The sequence below is a fragment of the Pongo abelii genome, chromosome 11, assembly GCF_028885655.2.
Source record: "Pongo abelii isolate AG06213 chromosome 11, NHGRI_mPonAbe1-v2.0_pri, whole genome shotgun sequence".
Classification (NCBI taxonomy): domain Eukaryota; kingdom Metazoa; phylum Chordata; class Mammalia; order Primates; family Hominidae; genus Pongo; species Pongo abelii.
In genome coordinates, this window is record NC_071996.2 from 37,843,063 (window position 1) to 37,864,780 (window position 21,718).

Sequence of the window (21,718 nt, forward strand, 5' to 3'; positions counted from 1 at the left end):
AAATGATCTCAGTATTAAATGTCATGTAGGGTAGTAAAGTATCTTCTATGTGTAATGATGTGTCTGTATGCTGTAGGAATACATAAGCAAATATTGCCTTTTACTTTGTGGCCCATGTACTTGCAAAAAAAAAAATCTTTCATTTGATTTCTGTTAGTGATTAGATGACTGTGTTACAGTTACCTTCAGCCTCTCAAGAATCTATTTTGTATAACTTAATTAGCAGCTAAAAAGAGGAGGGAAAACTGGTTTATATACTCAAAGGGGAAGAAAAACTTTTTTGGAAAAAAAAATTATTGATTGCATTATGCATCCCACACCTAATGCTAAAATCACTTCCCCTTTACAACTGTCTGAGGACCTAGGATAAAAATTAGTTCTCCCAAAGTTGTAGAAATGAGCACAAGAAGATAGAAATTAAGTAATTCACAGACTTCATTGTAGAGATTATGTGTAATAAAGCTTCTTGTCAGTATTGACAAAGTCCTTGTTGCTCTTACATGTCATCAAATGTACAATTTTATTGTTCCAGGTCCTTTGCTCTTTTATTTAGCTTTGTTGTCTTAATTTTAAAACTATTTTCGTTTTTAAAAAATCGTCTAGCCTAAAGTGTCACAAAAGTATTTTCAACATGTGTGTTGTAGCCTAATGGTGGGAAGACTCATTTAGGCAATGACTTGATCAAAAATTGCATTTTGACCCCTCAGAAAAGTCAATATACTTATTAGCATATTTTATTTACTTTTCTTGAGGCCAAAAATAACTATACATTGTTTTTTAAAACATGCCTATACTGCCAGAAATTCCTGGAGTTGTGACATTTTTTTTTAGTTAATGAGGAATATAAAATGTTTGTTGAAAAATGTTTTTCAAGTATGACAGATTCAGATAAATTGGGTTTCATCAAATTAAAAAGTTTTATATTTTATAGAATGCCATCAAGAAAGTGAAATATTTTCACAGTTGGAAGAAAATATTCGCAAACCATGTATCTGATAAAAGATTTACAGGATGTTTACTAGCAAAATTTTATTTTATTATTATTATTTTTTATTATTTATTTATTTATTTTTTAGAGATGGCGTCTTGCTCTGTTGTCCAGGCTGGAGTGCAGTGGCGCAGTCTCGGCTCACTGCAACTTCCACCTCCCCAGTTCAAGCAATTCTCCTGCCTCAGCCTCCCGAGTAGCTGGGACTACATGCGCACACCGCCACACCCGGCTTATTTTTTGTATTTTGGTAGAGACCGGGTTTCACCACGTTGCCCAGACTGGTCTCGAACTCATGAGCTCAGGCAATTTGCCCACCTCGGCCTCCCAAAGTGCTAGGATTACAGACGTGAGCCACTGCGCCCGGCCTAATTTTATTTATTTTTTTAAGACAGGGTCTCACTCTCTCGCCCAGGCCGGAGTGCAGTGGCACAATCACAGCTCACTGCAGCCTCTGCCTCTGGGGCTCTAGCGATCCTTTCACCTCAACCCCCAATGGAGCTGGGACTACAGGCACACTCTACCATACTGGCTAATTTTTGTATGTTTTGTAGAGACGGGGTTTCACCATGCTGCCTAGGCTAGTCTCGAACTCCTGGACTCAAGCGATCTACCCCCGCCTTGGCTTCCCAGAGTGCTAGAATTATAGGCGTGAGCCACTACATGTGGCCTGCACAATTTTATTTTATTTTAATGTATTTTATTTTGAGACAGTGTCTCACTTCGTCATCCAGGCTGGAGTGCAGTGGTGCCATCTCAGCTCACTGCAACCTCCACCTCCCGGGTTCAAGCAATTCTCTTGCCTTGGCCTCTCCCAGGTAGCTGGGATTACAGGCATACACCACCACGCCCAGCTAATTTTTTTTGTTTTTGTAGAGACAGAGTTTCACCATGTTAGCCAGGCTGGTCTTAAACTCCTGACCTCAAGTGACCCCACCTTGGCCTCCCAAAGTGCTGGGATTATAGGCATGAGCCACTGCGCCTGGCCCCAGCCTGCAAAATTTTGAAAAATGATAAAGGACATGTATACAGAATACATAAGGAGCTCTTATGACTTAATAGTAAAGACACATAACCCAATTTAAAAAGGGCAAATGATCTGAATAGATATTTTTCCAGAGAAGATACACATAAGGCCAATAAGCACATGGAAAGATACTCAACATTTTAGCCATCAAGGAAATGTAAATCAAAGCCGAAATTGAAATCAAAACCACAATGAGATACAACTTCATACCCACTAGGATTACTATAATAAAACAACACACATAAGAATTGGTAAGGATGTGGAGAAATTGGAACCGTCCTACATTGCTGTTGGGAATGTTAAATTGTACACAAATTGCTAGGGAAACAGGGTTGTCATTTTACCCAACAAGTCAACCCAGATATATAGCCAAGAGAAATGAAAACGTGTTCTCACAAAAATTTGCATAATACGTAAATGTTCATAGCAGCATATTTATAATGATCAATAGATGGAAACAAGCCAGATGTTATCAGCTGACAAATGGATAAACAAAATATGGTGTATCCATAAAATGGAATATTATTTTCACTATAAAGGATGAATTGCTGATAAATCCTACAGCTTGGATGACTCTTGATATCACTGTGCTAAGTGAAGGAAGTCAGCCACAAAAGACCATATATTGTATGATACCATTTATATAAAATGCCTAGAATAAGTAAATCTATAGAGACAGTAGATTAGTGGTTGTCTCGGGCTGGATGGGGAATGGAGGAATTAGGAGGCAATAGCTAAAGAGGGCAGTTGCTCTATGGGATGATGAAAATATTCTAAAATTGATTGTGATTGTTACATAACTATGAATATACTAAAAAGTATTGAATTATACACTTTAAATGGGCAATTATATGACATGTCATTTGTATGTCGATAAGCTGTTACCAAAGAAAATTTTCAAGGAGGACTTCCAAATAGCTAAAGACAGTAGTGGTCATCGATCTACTGCCTCCCAATTTTCCTTCAAATAAATATAGAATAAGAAGGACAAAAATCTATACAGAATTTGAAGACATAAGTTGAAGAGAATTTAAGACTTCAGTATAACTGTAACTAAAAGAGAGCACTCACCAGATCCTGGCATGTGATCTCTTCATACTCCATTCAGCTCCTGCCTGCCACAAGACTTTGTGGCAAGCACAGGCAAAGAAAAATGAAGACAAAATGGAGAGGGAATCTTAATGTTATCTAAATTTAGTTCAGCCAGAAAAAGTCCACCCTAAGTCTGAAAATTCTTTTTTTTTTTTTTTAAGGTATCCAAATAGAATAAGAGTAGGGATTATAGGGGAGGGACTTAAAAATACATACAATCTGAAGAGGCAGTCTTCAAAGTGCGTAGCTTATAGGGGAGAAAAAGAAGGTACATAAGTAGAGGAGAAGCACCCTTTGGCAGTTGAGTGGTGAAAAGGTAATAAAGCAAAGGAGGAAATTCAGAATGCAGCAAAACAAAGAGAACCACAAAGTTACAGGATTCATAGCCAACTGTTCCCCCCACAACAAAACAAATAATTGGCAGGACTTTGCTATACTAACAGAAGAGGGCACTATTAAAATAGGAATCTTGTAAAACATCCCAGTAATATGATGCTTTAATAAAAAAATTTATGGCAGTAAACACATTTATCTGAAAAAATAAACAAATGAATTAAATTTCCAGCTCAAAACAAAATTTAGGAAAACAAAGTAAACCTAAAGAGCATACCCAGAAGGAAATAATAAGGATAAAAGCAGAAATTAATGAGGTAGGGAATAGAAAAACAAGACCTAACAAATCTGTATTCTGAAAATTTTAAATTATGAAAATAGACAAACAGTTTAGCTAACTTAATCATGTAAAGGAAAGGAGTAAAACATAGATATGCAAAATAAGATAAAGCAGTAAATAACCACCAAAAATAATTTTTAAAAAATTTTTAAATCACAAGAGACTACTTAGCAGACCTCACTGCAGTTATTTGAAAACCTAGATGAAATGAGTAATTTTCTAGGGACATGCATATTACCAACATGGAGTTAGAGAAGTTGAACAGACTAATTTCCATAAAAGAAACAATTCTACTAAACTATCCCACCAAAAGGCATTAGACCTGAATGGTTTCACAGAGCAATTCTATCAGACCTTCAAAGACCAGATAGTTCCACTGCTGCATAAATTGTTCCAGAGCATTGGAATGTTGGAAAGCTTCTGAATTTCTGTGAAACAAATATAGTATTGATACTTAAACCTGGTAAGAACAGTATTGAAGAAAGAAAGCTATAAATCAGCATCCCATAAGAATATTGATGCAGCATATACACCATGGAATACTATGCAGCCATAAAAAATGATGAGTTCATGTCCTTTGTAGGGACATGGATGAAATTGGAAATCATCATTCTCAGTAAACTATCGCAAGGACAAAAAACCAAACACCGCATGTTCTCACTCATAGATGGGAATTGAACAATGAGAACACATGGACACAGGAAGGGGAACATCACACTCTGGGGACTGTTGTGGGGTGGGGGGAGGGGGGAGGGGTAGCATTAGGAGATATACCTAATGCTAAATGACGAGTTAATGGGTGCAGCACACCAGCATGACACATGTATACATACGTAACTAACCTGCACATTGTGCACATGTATCCTAAAACTTAAAGTATAATAATAATTAAAAAACTTAAAAAATTAAAAAGTATAATTGACAAATAATATTGATGCAGAAGTACTAAATTAAATATTATCATTATGAAGTGATATACCATGACCATGTGAGATTTATTTCAGGGATGCAGGGCTGGCTTAATGTTAGGATACTCATTAGCATACTCCCTATTGATAGATTTGTGAGGAAAACTCATTATCTCCATAGGTGCTGAAGGAGCCTTCCACAAGATCCACCCATTTTGTGATATTTCTCTCTCTCTCTCTCAAATAGTGACTGTGGGATACATTTCTGAAATGATAAAATTTATATATCTTAGTCCTAAAGCCAGGAATCTTATATATAATGGGAAATACTGGAAGTATTTCCACAATATACAGAAACAAGGCAAATGTACACTATCTTCACTGCTGTTCAACATTATAATGGAGGTATTAACCAATATAGTTAAGATACATTGATTTGAGGCATAAGACTGGGTAAAGAAGAAAGACTATCTCTGCAGATTATATGATACGGGTTGAGTATCCCTAATCTGAAAGGCTCCAAAATTCAAAACTTTTTAAGCAGTCACACGATGCACAAAGTAAATGCGTATTGAAGCACTTCAGATTTTGGATTAAGGGTGCAATGAAAATAATGAAGAAATTCCAAAATGCAAAAAAAATCAAAATACCTCGACCCAAACTGTTTTTTGGTTTTGGCTGGAGTGCAATGGCACAATCTTGGCTCACTGCAACCTTGACCTCCCAGGTTCAAGCAATTCTCCTGCCTCAGCCTCCAAAATAGCTGGGATTACAGGCGCCTGTCCCCACACCTGGATATTTTTGTATTTTTAGTAGAGACAGGGTTTCACCATGTTGGCCAGGCTAGTCTCGAACTCCTGACCTCAGGTGATCCACCTGCCTGGCCTCCCAAAGTGATAGGATTTACAGGCGTGAGCCAACATGCCCGGCCCAACCCAAACATTTTTGATAAGGGATAGTCAACCTGTAATATGGCTGGAAAACTACAAGGGATCACTGGCAAAATTAATCCAAATGATAATAGAATTCAATAAAATAGCAGGATATAAAATTAACTTAAAAAATCAATAGACTCATATACAGACAGTAGCCAGTTAGCAGTCAGTCACAATGGTAGAGAAAACTCCACTTACAATAGCAACAAAGATTAAATACTTATTAAACATAAAAATGTGCAAAGCCTACAGGAAGAAACTTTTTCAATACTTAAGTCATAAAATTAGATTTGAATAGGATGGCTTATCATTCTAAAGATGTCAGTTCTCCTTAATTTCTGAAATTAATGCATTCACAGTAAAAACACCAAGAAGCCTCTTTTTTTTTTTTTTTTTTTTTTTTGTTTAAGTTAGACAACTTGATACTAAGTCTTATGGGAAAACAAACATACAAGAATAGCCAGGACGAAACTAGAAAAGAAAAACTGCTGGTGGGACTAGCTCTACCAAACATTAAAACATATACTATAAAGCGTATATAATTAAATCTGTGTGCTACTGTCACATGAATAAATAAATAGAGAAGTGGAATAGAAAGCCCAGAAACAGACACAGGTACAAGTGGAAATAATAAAAATGGTATCTTGGGCTGGGCTCAGTGGCTCACATCTGTAATCCTAGCACATTGGGAGGACAAGGCAGACGAATGACTTGAGCCCAGCAGTTTGAGACCACCCTGGATAACATGGCGAAACCCTGACTAAAAAATTAGCAGGCACGGTGGCTTCTCAGGAGGCTGAGAGATGGGACAATTGCTTGGACCCGGGACATCCAAGACAGCAGTGTGCCATGATAGTGCCACTGCACTCCAGCCTGGGTGACGGAGTGAGACCCTGTCTCAAAAAAAAAAAAAAAAAGTGTTAAATTACTGAGGTAGAAATTGGCTTTTTAATAAATGGTACCGAGATGTCTGAATGTCCCAGATAATAAATGATACCACTGAATAAATAGTACTGAGATATTTAGAAAGAGATAAAATTAGATACACATCTTGTGCCATGTATAAGAATAAATACAACATGTACATAAGTTTTCATAGCATTATTCATAACAGCCAAAAAATTCAAACTCATATGTCCATTGACTGATAATTGGATAAGCAGAGTGTGGTATGTCTGTACAGTGAAACATAATTCAGCAATAAAAAGAAAAGCAATGATACATGCTACAATGTGGGTGAAACCTGAAAACATTATACTAAGTGAAATAAAGCAGTCACAAAAGGCCACAGATTGTATGATTTCATTTATATGAAATGTCAATGATAGGCAAATCTATAAAGTGAGAAAGTAGATTAGTGGTTGCCAGGGGCTAAGGGAGTTTGGTTTAAAGAGGGGTGACTGATAAAAGGTACAGTAGTTTCTTGTTGGAATAATGAAAATGTTCTAAAATTTATTGTGATGGCTACACAACTGTATGAATATACCAAAAGCCGCTGAACAAGACACTGAATGAATTTAAGTGGATGAATGTATGCTATATAAATTATATCCAATAATTAGCTGTTACAAAAAAAAAAAAAAAAAAAAAAACCTCCAAACAGGTTAAGGATCTAAATGTTTAAAGAGAGAGAAAAAAAGACCATATAAGAAAACCGATATTTTCTTCTTTAACCTTTGTTTATGAAAAAGGCTTTTGGGCTATGACTCAAAATGCAGAGACAACCAAAGATTGACAAATATGTCTATATAAAAATAAGAAAATTTTACATGGCAAAAACCAACATGAAAAAAAGTCAAAAACACAAGCTGACAAACTGGAAGAAAATTTTTTCAACATATACCATAGCCAAAAGGCTTATAGCACTAATATATACTACACTTGATTTTAGCCAAAAGGCTGAGAAGCCATATCCCTAATATATAAAGAACTCTTAATAATTAAATGACCAAAAAAAAAAAAAGCCTTGAGCACCAAAGTACCAAAGACCTGATAGAAAAAATGGGGAAAAGACATAAATGGACAACTCACAAACAATGAAAATTGGGCCTTAAGCACATAAAAAGTTTTAAGTTCATATGGAGAAATAAGCTCACGCCTGTAATCCCAACACTTTGGGAGGCCAAGGTGGGTGGATCACCTGAGGTTGAGAGTTCGAGACCAGCCTGACCAACGTGGAGAAACCCCGTCTCTACTAAAAATACAAAAATTAGCCAGGTGTGGTGGCAGGCGCCTGTAATCCCAGCTACTTGGGAGGCTGAGGCAGGAGAATCGCTTGAACTCGAGAGGCAGAGGTTATGGCGAGCTGAGATCGCGCCATTGCACTCCAGCCTGGGCAACAAGAATGAAACTTCATCTCAAAAAAAAAAAGTGAAACAGCACTTAGACGCCATTTCTCATCTACCAGATTAGTGAAAACTAAAAAGAATGTCAGCTAATTCTGTGCGAGGCACCTTCAGATACTGCTGGTAAAAGTACACACTAGCATAGCCCTTCTTCTGAAGAGCAGTGCCTAATAAATTGACATATGCACTTATCTTTTGACCCAGCAATCCCACTTCTAGGAATCTTCTCTAAAGAAGTTGATCCATTTTAGGAGTGTTTGTAATTGCAAAATATTGCAAGTAGCCTAAATACCCATGCAGGAGAATGATTGAATAGATGATGGTACAGCCACACAATGAAGTAGTACTGTGTCACTGTAAGAAAGAATGAGGAAAATCTCTGAACTACTTGCAGTGCAATTAAGGGAATTAAGTATGAAGAGTATAATATGCTACTGTCTATGAAGCAGGGAAATACAGGCACAGATGTCAACTTAATATGCGAAAGAAATACCAGAATGATAAACTAGAAACTATTGAAACTGGTTTCTTACAGGGAGTACATGAGAATGGGGTAGAAAGATTGGGAGTAATGGGAATAAGATAGTAGGGATAGGGAGCAGCACTTCTCTGACTATAATTTTTTATATGACTTTGACTCTCAGAACCCTGGTAATTTTTTACATAGTCTCCAGAAACAACATAAAATCAACTTGGACGTTGGCAAGTATGGAGAAAGGAGCCCAAAATGTAATGCAAGCACTAACAGATGAACAATATTAACTTGATTTATGAAGTCAATGAATAACACTTGACTTGAGCGGGGAAGAAAAGAACTAAGTAGCTTTGGAAAACAGTATTTTGATAGGCATTCTAAAGCTAAACACAAGACAAAAAACAAATATTGTAAGTAGTAAATGTGTTTCTCACAGTGGTATCGCTTAGGAATTCTGAAATTGCCTTTTGTGTAAAGTTTTAAAAATAAGTGAATATATTGTAGATAATGAAAGTCAGACTTCTCATTGTTGTATAAAGTAGTTACAGATTAAGATAGGAGTAGGCTAGAATTAACCCTGTGTTCATTGACTGGAGTTTGAGGTATCCATATGAAGTCGTGGTTTTTAATATATATGTATATATGATGTATGAATACAAAAATACATAATACAGATGTGTGAATATGTGTATACTGTGCATACACATATTCCCGAGCTCTGTCCTGAGAGAGCCAGAGGAATGATACCCTAGTAAGCACATTAGTGTTCGGATCTTCTTTAAATGCCATTCTCCAGTAAAGGGAACCATGGGTCCTTGGAAAAATGGTTGAGTCTGGGGCAAGAATAATACAAGATGTGCCTGGAACATCATGTGGCGCCAGAAAGTAATTCAAAAAATGATGAGGGCATGTTGAAAGGACAACAGGAACCAATCTGTTGGAACTCCCAATGGCCCAAACTGGGATAATTTGAGAAACAAAATAATGAGAATATTAAGATTGTAACCCACAAAATAAAACACATGTACAGGCATTTAGGTAGATAAGATAGATGGGAGGGATAGGAAGGACAGCTCTTCCTTACATGGAATTCCAATTAGCATAGACGAAAAGAGAGGTAAAAACCATCATTAGGCAGACAACACTGATAAATATTGCATGCAAGAACTATGAGCAGATACTCAATGGAGAAGTTGTGATGAAAAGCAGGATATTTTCAAGGTCACAAAATATCTCCCCACAAGATATGAATTACAAAGAGAAAAATGGTAACTATGGGGTGGGTGGGGGGGAAATGGCAGATACCACCTTAACTATGTGTTCCCTGATGCACTGAAAGGGCACAATTTCACTTCTGTGGTATCCCTACCAAAAATGCCTAAGTTCAATCTAATCATGAAACTGGTGACGTTTGCTTAAAGGAATCTAAATAAGGTCTGTAGATTAGTTAATAGTGTTACATCAATGTTAATTTTCTGATGTCAGTAGTTGTACTATAATTTTGTAACATGTTATAAGGGGAAGTTGGATGAGGTATATACAGGAAGTCTGTGCTACTTTTGCAACTTTTCTCCGAGTCTACAATTATTTCCAATAAAACATCTTTAAAAATAGGGGCCGGGCATAGTGGCTTGCGCAGCGCTGTAATCCCAGCACTTTGAGAGGCCGAGACAGGCGGGATCACTTGAGCCCAGGAGTTCAAGACCAGCCTGGGCAATATGGCGAAAACCCGTCTCTACAAAAATTAGCCAGGCATGGTGGCATGCACCCTTTAGTCCTAGCTACTCGGGAGGTTTACGTGGGAGGATGGCTTGAGCCCAGGAGGCGGAGGTTGCAGTGAGCTGAGATCGCACCACTGCACTCCAACTTGGGCAAGAGGGAGACCCTGTCTCTAAATAAATGAATGAATAAATGATAAAGGCTTGAGGTACCAGGTATCTATTGTTACCTAAACTCTGGTTATCTGAGCTCAGAAGCCAGAAAAATTTTCATGACACAGTAAGCTTTGCTATCAGAGCTCTCACTATTTGAACTAAGACTGACTAGAGTCACAAGAGATACTTGTATTTATTACTGATATTTTTGTTGCAATATTATTGGAACTTGATCTAAATAGAATTTATTCTTATTCTCCTGGAGTCAACCATTGATTTCTTTGCTTGTTCTTTTAATATACTCTCCCTTAGAGGACTCATCCATTTGATTGGCATCAGCTGTCACCCTTTAAGTGAAAAATCTGTACATGTCACTCTCCTAATGGTCTTCATTATCTCCCTAATGAGTTTCAGGAAAAGTCCCAGCTCTTAAACTTCACTCACAAGGCCTTGCCTGTCTGCTCCTACTTACATCTTCAGCTTTATTGTTTTAAAACAACAAACTCTTAGCTTTCCTTGAACTTGCAGCTCTTGCCTTGCTGAGCTACTCCGAAATTCACTCATTCCTTGAACTTGAAGCTGTTGCCTTGCTGAGCTACTTTCAGATCCCCTCTTCCTAATGCTTTTTGGGTCTTGTTCATATTGTTCTTTCTTCCTCTAATTCTTTGTCTTACTTCTTTCCCTGGCTAATTCTTTCAAATGATAGCTTAAGTATTAGTTCCTCCACAAAACATTCTTTGACCTTCAAAGACTGGCTTTCAGTATCCCCCTCAGCTACTTCCATGGCATCCTTTAGTTCCCCTGTCCTGGCACTTACTACTCTATTATAATGTTTATGTCTTATACTAGACCATCTATGGTATGAAGAATAAATTAGAAGGCAGCAGAACCATTTTAAAGGCTGGAGACCAGTAAGAAGCCTCTTCGGGAAATCTAAGCAGGAACTAATAATGGTTCCCTATATCAAGGTATTAGTGAGGATGGAGCCCAGAGATACTGTATGAAGAAAAGTGGGGTATAAGATCCTTGAGAGCATTGTCTGTCCTGTTTGCCTGTAGATCCACAGTAGGGGAACTCTCATGAGTCCTTCCTTATACTCATAATTCCAATTCCATTTCCCACCTGTGGAACATTTCACTTTACCCTTAACGGTCTTGGTGCCTTACTTCTATAATTATCTGTGTAGTCTTTGACGCTGGAACTTTGGATACCTCATTTCACCACTGGTTGTGGACTGTTGATTGACCTCACCTGACTAACTGAGTAATACCACAATCTTTCCTTACCACTTATTAATAGTATCTCCTCTCTATGACATGTTAAGTTGAAGAGGATGATTTAGGATTGTTTATTTGCTTAATGCTTGTTTATTTGCTTTTGGTGAGTGGTGAGCAAGAGTAGAAATTAGTATTTTTGCCCCTATCCCAGTTGACCATGCCAAATTTCCTATTTCTAGTGGCATCAACATTCTTTTATTTATCCAGGTTTTCAAGTTTTTGAATTTTCATTAGCCTTCTAAGTTTTACTTTGAAGTGTCTCTCCACTGTCTTCATTTTTCTTTCCCAGTTAACTCTCTGACTTTAACTCATGGTACCTTATATCTAAATTATTGTAAAATCTCTCAGTTTATATTCTTAATTTCTTTGCATCGTTATCCTCAACTTAGATTCATAAGAATTATATTGACTCTAAGCTTTGACATCAAATTATCTTGGTGAACTGATTTTTCCTCAGAATTTTAAGGACTAAATGAGATAATGGATGAGTGCTTTGTAACTGTATATCCCATACCTCTTGATTTATTCTTTCCTTTTAAAAATCCTTCCGTCTTGCTGGGCTCACACCTGTAATCCCAGCACTTTGGGAAGCCCAGGTGGGCGGATCACCTGAGGTCAGGAATTCGAGACCAGCCTGGCTAACATGGTGAAACCCCGTTTCTACTAAAAATACAAAAAAATTAGCCAGGCATGGTGGGGCACACCTGTAATCCCAGCTACTAGGGAGGCTGAGCCAGGAGAATCGCTTGAACCCGGGAGGCAGACGTTGCAGTGAGCCGAGATTGCGCCATTGCACTCCAGCCTGGGCAACAGAGCAAGACTGTCTCAAATAAATAAATAAATACAAATTATTTAGTTAATGGTTTTAGTTTTAATGAAAATTAAAAATAGCTCATAGGAAGTGAATTTCTTACCTCCTTTTAGGTTATTACAATTTTATGTTCAGTAAAAGCAGAATCTTAGGGGAATGAGGAAGCTTCCAGAGTTGAAATGCCTTGGTCGTTTTGTGTCCCTGGGCTGTTGGCAGTGTGACTCTGCTACAGAATACCACTTGGGGAGATCAGCTTACTCAGTACAGGGTGCAGGGAACAGGGGAAGCCAGGAGGGCCAGAAACCCACACTGCGTGGTATGGAATAGTGGAAAAGAACCTTCCCTTAGGAGGATAACATCGTCTGCAGTCTATTTTTATATTTCAAAGTGAGGTATTTTTACTTCAAATTACAGTACTGTATATAATTAATAGGAGAATGTTGTATATTTGCTAATAGTGGGTTATTGCTATATAATGGTCTCCTGCCCCCATAACATTGTAAAGAAAAAATAATCCTAACCAGTTTTTAAAATGTTTTAAATTCTTAATAAATAAAAAATGCTGCAGTAAATATAGATCTTTACTTCAAAAAGAAAAGGAAAGGAGGCCTACTGGAAAAGGTTACACAGAAAAGTTTAAAGTTATAAAACAGACACACAGATAGCCTTCTGTCTTCACCAGTTCTTAACATTTTGGCACATTTGCTTTCTCTTTGTGTGTCTCTGTTTCTCTGGCTAATGTATTTTTATCACACCCAAGAAATTTAACATTTATAAAATGTAATCATTTAATATACCAACCGTGTATATACTGCTTCAGTTGCTCCTCAGATTCCCGAATCTAATCAGATATAACACTTTGCATTTTGTTTACTGGTCTCTCTAGTCTTCTGTAATTTTCCCAGTTTTTTCCCATAATACTGATTTTTTTTCAGCATTAAAGCTAGCTCTCTTGTAGAGTAGTCCACAGTCTGAATTTATCTGATTGTTTCATGATTAGATTCAGATTAAATATTTTTGGAGAAATACAGCATAGGTGATTTTTTTTCCCTGTTGCATTATATCAGGAGGCATGAAAGGTTAGCCTGCCTGGTTATTGGTGATGTTAAATTTGATCACTTGATTAAGGTAGAGTCTGCTGGTAGAAAACATACCTTTGAAATTAAAAGTTATCAGTAACCAAAGATTATCTTGTTCAATGACCATCTGTCATCTAATAGGTTTTGTCATCTATTTATGATCCTTGCTAGAATCAGTGATTACCTTAATGGTTGCAAAATATTGATTTTCTACTTCAAGAGATGTGTTAAATTTCTTTAAAAAATTGTTACCGTAAGATGGCCCTTGGCTATAGTAATCATTTGCTTTTTTTATTTAGAATGTATTAGGAAGTATGTGAGAGGATTAGGTTCAAATGTTGTCTTTACCTGTAAAGGTTGAGATCTTTGAAAAGTTCCGCAAGAGCTAAGGCACCAGAAAAAATTAAGAAGAAAGTTTATCAGCCATGTTAGTAATTAGATTTAGATAATTAAATTTCTGATGTTAGTCCCATAGTTGCCCCAGTTCCTATCATTCAGATGGGTATTATCTTTTTACCTTATAACCACAGTTAAACCCTGTAGAGTCAGTATACTTCTGTTTTTGCAGAAGAAGTTGCTGGACATTCCAAAATGGATAGCACAAAATTTAAGGTGCAAGCAAAAAGTTAAATTTTATTAACTCAAATTTCAGCTGGGTGTGGTGGCTCACACCTGTAATCCCAGCACTTTGGGAGGCCAAAGCAGGTGGATCACTTGAGGTCAGGAGTTCAAGACCAGCCTGGCCAACATGCTGAAACACCATCTCTAATAAAAATACAAATATTAACCAGTTGTGGTGGCAGGTTCCTGTAATCCCAGCTACTCGGGAGGCTGAAGCAGGAGGATCGCTTGAACCTGGGAGGCAGAGGTTGCTGTGAGCTGAGATTGCGCCGCTGCTCTCCAGCCTGGGTGACAGAACGAGATTCTGTCTTAAATAAATAAATAAATAAATAAATATTAACTCAAATTTCTGTTATTGAGGATTTATTTGAAAGTTTTCATTACCTGACCTCAGTAGCATGTTTAAGCACAGTTCCACAACATCATTAGAAACCTAAACCTGTTTCATATTTGTGTTTTAACATTTGTAAGGTAGAGACAAAGCCAACTCATACAATTACCAGTGTAGCATCCAAAAAGAATATTAAAAGATAAGATTCTGTCTTATTAACAAGTTGTGGATTATTCCTAAATTAACAGTTTATTATCACTAAAGCTCACTATTAACAGCTAAGTTACTTCCCTTCATAATAGAGGAAGGCCTCTACTTGACAGCAATAAAACTGTATTTTAAGATATTTTTAATTATGACTTTTCACTAATTCACAATTACTTGAGTTTATAAGGCCTACCTAATAATTTCCAAAGCTTGGAGAGAGAGAGAATCTTTTGAAATGTAGTAGAAAATATTCATTTGTTTTTGCTACAGTGTAAGTGGGTTGCTTAATTATTCTGCATTTTAGCTTGTCCATCTGTTTCGTAACGAGTTTCTATTACAGTTTTTAAGAAAAGCTGCCTTGAAATATGTTTCTCATAAGTAACAAAGATTTTATCTGAGAAAAAAATCATTTATACCCTTTGGCAAAAGTGGTAATTCTTTAGGGAAAAGTCAGGAGTTTGGATATTTGTTTTTTGGGTACCTAGGCTGGCACTTGATTTTTACCAGAAAGTACAGGGTGCAGTAAAAGATTGTACACTGGAGAAATTTTAGGTAAATCAGTGGGAAGCCTCTCAGATAAGTCTCAGTGTTGTTAGCTGCCTCATCACCTTTGTTGTTTGAAGATTTAGGAAGATTTTGTGGATTTCTTATGTATTTTTAACAATCTACTTCTAGGGCTGAGTCTATTTTTGGAGAGGTGTTAATATTTTTTCACATTATACTATAAAGCTGGTATCTTTTAGTGTTTGTCAAGTTGGTATAAAGAGCACTGCTGGTTTATTAATCTGTAAGGTTGTATAAACTCTACATGACTTTTAACATTTTAGTGACATAGAAAAGGGATTTCTGGTTGGTGTACAGATCTTTCTTCACATAGTGCAGGTAATGTATGAGCATTGTCTGATGGATCCTTAGAACATTCCTGTATGCTTTTGGAAAGTATGATCTTTGTTTAACAAAATGGGAAACAGAGGCACATGCTGTACCCAGCTATCACAGAAAACAATAGTTGGAATCCAGAAAACCTACTCATCTGGTTCAGTGTGTTGCCCAATAGATACAATTAGTATTCTGTTTTCTTTATCTTATTTGTTTGCCTTATAATTATTAAACATTGTTTTTTAAATTTGGTTTTGGTTGATTCCTTTTCTTGTAAGTCCGCCACTTGAGCTAATATAGCCAACAAGCATCTGACACGAGGCAGAATTGTCCTCGGATCCCAGTTCTATTGCTATCTCCATCTGTTGGTATGAAGAAGTGATGCTCTTGCCAGAATAAGCAAGCTTATTTTAATTTTAGCAAAAACAGATTAAGAAATAAGGAATTGTGCTGTTAATTCATTTTATTTCTTTGTGACAGGTAAAGTCAGTTGGAAGATGCAAAACTGTCACAGGAAGTTAGCTATTATAGACAAATTGCCTTTTTTTAAGGCTTTTTGTTAGTAATAAAGTGTCAAAGAGAGTAATTTAAAAATGATATATTAACCATACCTAAATTATTTATGGCTTGTTCTTTAAGGAATTATAGAAAAACATGGTTGTCTCAACTTTTTTTCTTCAACCTGGGATCAGGCATCATTGTGCAACAATATTTTAATAGTGAGAAATCTCAAAAATCCTGACAGTCTTTGCATATTCACAGTTTCATGGGCTTTTGCATCATTGCTTCTGAATTGCTAATGAAGAGCTCAATATAGCTTCTGATGCATTTCAGATATTCTGGGTGGTGACTGGCTAGAGTGTTACTGACATCACAACATACAGCTGTTGACTTTCTATTGTCTGAGTCCTCCTCAGCAAGTGCTTTAGACTGCTCTAGCAGGCACTCTCAATGCCTGACTAATCAGCTGGATGTGTGCAGTGAGCTCTATAGAGGAGCAATGCAGAGCATCAGTTTACAGGTACTATGGAAAGAACATCTTCTTAACTCTGTATGATGAAGCAAATACCAATACAATGAAGGTATGTGACTCTTAATTCATTTGCTAAATTTGTATAGAAGGTAATCTGATACATGAAGAAGTATTCATGTTCACTTAGTACCATAATTTTTGTTAGAGGATGTGTGATAAAATTCTACTATATTGAAAGTGAGCATTTTGAAATTGTTTTTATTTATTTTTGCAAAAATATATTTGTTTAGGTTGGTGGAGTGAAAAGTAGAGTCATTTACTTCTCAGCTGTAGCACCAATTTCTTCTCCCCACCCCTCACATGTTTGATATTTCTTGTAACTTACTGATAGAATGGTTTACCTGTGTGCTAATTGGTATTTATGTATAGCACAGCAAATTGTCAGCTGGAAAAATGACTTTTCTTTCAAGTTCATCTTAAAATAGACATACTATATGGCTTGTTCAATTTTAAAAATTTTATTGTGGAACAAATACAATGTGAATGAGACTTTTGGAAATTAAGAAGCTAAGAATCTTAACTTTCAAAACTCCTGGTAACGGTTTTCCACCCTTTTGGGGGAAGAGGTGGAATAATTTTTAAAGTGCTTGTAACAGCAAAACCTAGATCTGTCATTGCTATGATTAACATAATCAGATATCACATTGCAAAAGAGAGCAAATGCTAATCAAACTGTGTAATTTTTGAGGAGTATCTTATTCCTAATTATACAGTCTGAAAACTTTGACATTTACCTCGGTATTTTGATTCCTCAAAACTGAAATCTCATCATGTAGGTGATACTGAATGACTAACACATGTCCATTAGTGTATAATTGAATTGTTTAGAAGGTTTTTGAGAGTTTTGCTTGCTTTTTATCTGGAATTAGCTGAAATTTTAACAGCATTTGGAATTGTTATGATATGAATTCCTTCCCCCTCCATTTACGAAACAATTATTTTGTTCTGAAGAAATAATTCATCTCTTTTCTAGAGGAAATAGGAAGAAAATCACTAAATGGCCTTTTATCAACGCTGAATGTCATTGCTCTTTCTTTTGTCTATTTCTGATTCCCAACTGTGTAAGTAATTAGGGTCATGAAAATATTAATAGCTATTATTAAAATTAGGGTCTTTTATCAGATGCATTGCTTCACCCTAATGCCAAGAGAATTTCATTATTTTTAAGCCTCAGATTTTAAGTTTTATATTGAGAACTATAAAAGAAAAAATTAAAATAAGCAACACATACTCTCAGTTCTTACTTACAACTGCTTTTATCCATCCTTTGTCACATTCTGCTTTTCTTTTTCATACTTTTCCTCATTTTCATTTCTTCTTTTTCCTTTAGGTTTCTGTTTGTCTGTGTGTCTCTATCTTGCCCTCCCTCTTTTTCTGTTTGACTTTCTGAATACTTGTCTCTCCCTCTTGATTTATCTCATCTCTCCCTCCATCTTCCATTCCTCCTATCCCCACCCATTTTTCTCCCCCTCTCCCTCTACATTTGTCTTTCCTACTTTGTCTCAGTCTGTCTCCCTTTCTGTTCATCTACCTGGTGTTTCAGGGTGTCTCTCCCTTTCTGACTAAATCTGTCTTAATCTCTCTCTCTCTCTTTTATCTTTCTACCTCCCTCCTTCCTCTTTTCTTTCTCTTTCTGTCTTTCCTTTTCTGCCCCTCTGACTGTCTCTCCCTGTCTGTTTCAGTATCTCCCATTCTCTGTCTCTTGCTTTCCCACTGTGTCTTGGTCTCTTCCTGTCCCTATCTGTTAGTCTCTGTCCATCATTCCCTCTTCCTTTGTCTGTTTCTCTATGTGCCCTTCTTTCTTCTCCCTCTCTCATCCTTTTCCTGCTCCGTGCCTCTCTTTCTCCCTACCTTTCTGTCTCTATCTGTGTGTCTCCCTGGCTACACCTCTTTCAGTCTCTCTGCCTCGGTCCTTCCCTCTCTTGGCACTCTGCTCCCTTTCCCACCCTACTCCCAGATCTTTCTCTTTTCTGTCTAAGCTTCAGTCACACACATTCACTCTGTAAATTTTCATTCTCATACAGGTTTTCAGTTTTCATTGGAGCCAGATCTGCACGTAAATTTAAATTTTTTGGTGAATTAATAAACCGTTAGATAAAGAAATTAAATACTGTATTTTAAATAAACATGATTTACTGTTTGCTCAGTTTTTTAATTTTGAGAAACTTATGCTTGAGGTCTTATAAGTGGATTGAAATCATTATTTAAAAATTTTTTGTCTTCTAAAGATACACGTGTTAGGCTACTATTAAAGGGAATTATTTTTCTCTTAAAGGATTTTTCCATTAATTTTTAAGATTTATAGAAAGCAATTTAAAATTTTTTCCTTTTAAGGATACATGAGATAATTCCCCACTTCATAGTTATATTTCAGATTATGGGTAAGCTTGTATTTAAAACTTGTATTGACTTTTTTATACCATCTGTATTTTTCAAATGTGTTAACAGCAGATATATGCGAGTATTTTCTTCTTTTGTTTTTAACCTCTTGTTTTGAAATAATTATAGATTTATAGAAAGTTGCGAAAACAGTACAGAGTATTTTTTAATGTTTTCCTCAAGATTTTGTATTTTGTATCTGAGTATTTAAAATAGAAGAACAGACACTCATTTAGCATTTACCTGTTTACATAATCACAAACCTAGCACCTGTCATTATATTGTTTTCATTTCATTTTGTAAAGCAGATTAAAATACCATTTGATGCAAGCATAGTATATATTAATAGCAGTATGGCTTTGTCATAACTAGCATAGAGCTATCAGGAAAGAAAATTAGATTTACAAGTAACAAGTTATATATATAAAGTATTCAAGAGCAAAGAAAGATGTATAAGATGAAAATCTTCTCAGAGCTGAGTTAAATGTCATTTTCACATACAGCTCTTCCTCCTCTGAAATTATGTAGCATTCCTTGTTTCTGCATTCTTTTGATGTCTCTCTTGCTTTGTATAGTTTTCATCTCTGCTCTGTGATCCCCCTCTGGTTGTAGGGGACAAAAGGTGGGAATGAAACAGAACCAACAAAATCATCATCTCTAAATCTTGCCATACTTCTACAGCTGACCAACCCTCCTTCTGATTAATAACTGAGATCTTTAATACAGTTAATATAATTTATTTTTTCCAAACTGAGTTCCTCTAAGCCCCAGAGTATGACAAAAGTACTTCAGGAAATAGAGAAAAGCCTGAAACCCAGTTAGCACTGCTCTACTCATCCCCACCTTCTCACTTGAACAGAGCAAGTTTATATAATAAATATATGTTTCCACGGTCTTAGTTCTCCAGAAGCCTATATATGAATCCTACTTAACCCTTATTTTATATTTTATATATGTATGCTATAAAGTGACTTGGATAATATATCTGTCACATTATATAATATATATTATGCAAATGTTACATTATATAATATATGTGATGCAAATCTGTCATCTTATAAATATGCATGTCATTTTATTATAATATACATAGATACAAAAAAGGGGTTGTTAGCTAGGATTCATGTATAGGCTTCTGGAGAACCAAGCAGTCCCTAAAAGCATGTATAAACTGTGAACATACATGTGTGAGTAAGCACATGTGATAGCTGCATTTCTGAGGAGAGGATCCTTGGGTTTAATAAGATTTTCAAGAGGGATCCTTTCATGGCCCAAAAATAATTAAGAGTCACTGCTTTATAGTGTTTATAAATCATTGCTCAATATGCTTTGTTAATTTTAGATTTTCTCTCTTTTCATTTTCAAATGCTTAGAAAGTTATGTAGTACCTCTACAATAGCAGACACATCAACAGAGATCACATACAGTTTTTTGAAGTAGTTTGAAAATATACAGTGACTGATTACTAGGCACATCAGATGTCAGACTTCAGCTTGGGGTCACTAGAGAGAGAGAGCAGAACATTTTTTTATTCCGGTACTTTCAGAGTGCTGGCTAAACCACAGCTTTCCTTAACAGGTAGAAAATGAATGACAACAAAAATAGAAAACTGTATGCCCCCTTGAGCTCCAATGAGACAATTGTAAAGAAACCCATGGGTTAAATATGAATAACTACTAAAACAATTTGATGTGGTAGACATAGCTAGGAAATAAAGCCACAAAAAAAATCAAATCTGAAATGCATTAAACCCATTGAATTTTTGTGTTTTGTGCAAAGCCATAGGAAGTTGAGCCAATTAAATTGGACAGGTACTCTAAAGAGAAATTATATCTGCTAGCTCTACATGTATAGTATGTAGTGTGAACTGTGAGAGATTGTGAGCTTTTTAGCAGTGTTCACCCATGCCCAGCAGCAGCACCTTCAAGCTGTAAAATTGTTTGCACTTTGTTGTACACATCCTTTTATAGAGTATGGAGGTAGATGATGGCAGCTGAAAGACAGCACCTGTTCTACCTCAAGCTGTTTTTAAGCTATTTTTACTGGCCACAAAATGCTCTTTGACAGAAAGAAGAAATCAAACGTTTTCTAGCCTTTTCCTTCTAACGTAATCCTTAGGTGCTTTCTTGAGAGGGCTGTGATCCTTTATTAGAAAAAAATGTAGTTGGCAATTCAAGAAATAAAGGGTGGCACATTAGTAGTTATGAAACCGAATGTCTACCAATTGTAACCTAAATTAAAATCCTATAAAAGAAACAGATTTTTTGGTGTAGGAAGGAAATGGGTCATGTTAGATCTACCGATTCAACTGCTAGAGAATGTGAAGTTTCACATTTTAAGCCATCAAAGAACCATTGGGTGGGTTAATGTGCCAGGAGCCCAGCGTGAATTTTGCTAAGATTCTTTGATGATAAGCTTTGTACCTTTAAGACCTGTAAAGGATTTTCATTGTGACCCTATAATAAAAATGAAATGTTGGTCATGGGTAAAAAGTACATAGAGATAAATTCATTTAGTTATATATTAGTAGTGTAGAGAAAAATAAATCAAGTGAAATCGAATTTTGAAAGCATGAAGGAAACACCACATCAAAGTCTAGCTAAAATACCGTAAGACTGAGGGTTTCTTATAAATAGTCCAGCACTTGCCAAAGTCTGTGTAAAGCAAATGCCTACTCATTGATGGCATTCTGAATGGCTAAATTTTAGAAACCAAGATTGTGCTTATAATGATGTTCACCTTTACTTATGAACTACCAACATTATCATGCTATGAACAAAGCAC

The 21,718-nt window shown here is 36.2% G+C and overlaps 1 protein-coding gene and 1 long non-coding RNA gene across 26 annotated transcripts in view; one reads left to right on the plus strand and one right to left on the minus strand.

Moving 5' to 3' along the window:
- Window positions 1-21,718, plus strand: part of R3HDM1 (R3H domain containing 1) — a 188,065-nt gene that overhangs the window by 35,254 nt on the left and 131,093 nt on the right. The window lies entirely within an intron of this gene.
- LOC129057970 (uncharacterized) overlaps window positions 20,347-21,718 on the minus strand; it is a 104,175-nt gene continuing 102,803 nt past the window's right edge. Inside the window, exon 5 of the long non-coding RNA XR_008522747.1 lies at window positions 20,347-20,436. This is a non-coding gene — a long non-coding RNA (uncharacterized LOC129057970). The remainder of the gene's footprint in view (window positions 20,437-21,718) is intronic.